General features: G+C 64.9%; 1 protein-coding gene across 5 annotated transcripts in view; it reads left to right on the top strand.

Annotated features, from left to right (window-relative positions):
- Positions 1-137: 137 nt before the first annotated feature.
- Positions 138-969, top strand: part of LOC109302962 (cystathionine beta-synthase-like) — a 66,297-nt gene continuing 65,465 nt past the window's right edge. For 3 of the 5 annotated variants that reach the window (XM_019524941.1, XM_019524938.1, XM_019524942.1), the window contains exon 1: positions 138-219. The gene's annotated coding sequence lies outside the window, so the exon portion shown is untranslated. The remainder of the gene's footprint in view (positions 220-969) is intronic. The other 2 variants (XM_019524940.1, XM_019524943.1) reach the window with 1 other exon arrangement.

The raw sequence follows: 969 nt of genomic DNA on the forward strand, positions 1-969 counted from the left end.
TGTGGGAGGGGAGGAGGGAAAACCCCCCCCCCCCGCCACAGGGCTGCAGGAGTGACTCTCCGCCTTCCCATTGGTGCGGCGTGTGCCCCCACGCCCCCGGTCCAGCCAATCAGAGCGCGCCCCGCTCCCCCTCCCCCCGCCAGGAGCGCTGGAGCCTCGCTGCATCCTGCCCGCGCGCTGCGATCGGGGCGGGGGGCGTCGGCCCCGTCACTGCCGTGAGTGCCGGGGGGACAGTGGGGCAGGGGATGGGGGAGCCCCGGGGGGCCGTGTCCCTGCGCCTTGGCTTTCCTCTTGCATCATCCCGCAGCACTTGCTCCCCTGCCCGGCTCGCACCCTTCCGGCTCTGCGGGGCTCAGAGGCTGGGCGCTGCCCGCCCCTGGCATCCCTCTGGCCCCCGCAGCCAGGAGAGATGGAGCTGGGGCCCAGGTCCTCTGCAGGGCGCTGGGTTAGGCTCAGAGAACAAAGGTAGAGGCCCCTGCTTCCAGGGCTGGACACAGGCATGGGTGAACCCGGCAGCCACCCAGGGCCGGGACACAAAGGGGGTCCGAAAATAGTAATTGTTTCATGATTATTTTCATTGTCTCTGGTGGAGGCGGGCTCATAATAAAAGTTCTTTCAGGGCTGCCAGGAGTCTGGGTATGGTGCTGCCTGCTTCCCCCCGGCCTGTAAGGAGACCCAGTGGGACAGAGCTGGGTCCCCCAGGGTGAACCCTCACTTGCTCCCAGTTCATTCTGGTGTCTCATGCCCGGAGCAGTTTCCCACCTCCTCCCCCTGGGATCCCTTTGTCTGGTCAATGGTTGCATTCAGCCACTCACTGAACCCTCTCCTTCATTGTAAGGGCACCATGTGGACACGCCATAATCCCAGGTCAGCCATGGGCCCAAGGCAAGGCTTGTCTCGGGAGAGGTGCAAGGTGTGTTGCTAGTTTGCTAGTCCAGGCAAACTAAATACAAAGGCGCCCCCCCCCCC

The sequence above is a fragment of the Gavialis gangeticus genome, unplaced genomic scaffold, assembly GCF_001723915.1.
Source record: "Gavialis gangeticus isolate Ggan-Ray unplaced genomic scaffold, GavGan_comp1, whole genome shotgun sequence".
In the NCBI taxonomy this organism is placed as follows: domain Eukaryota; kingdom Metazoa; phylum Chordata; order Crocodylia; family Gavialidae; genus Gavialis; species Gavialis gangeticus.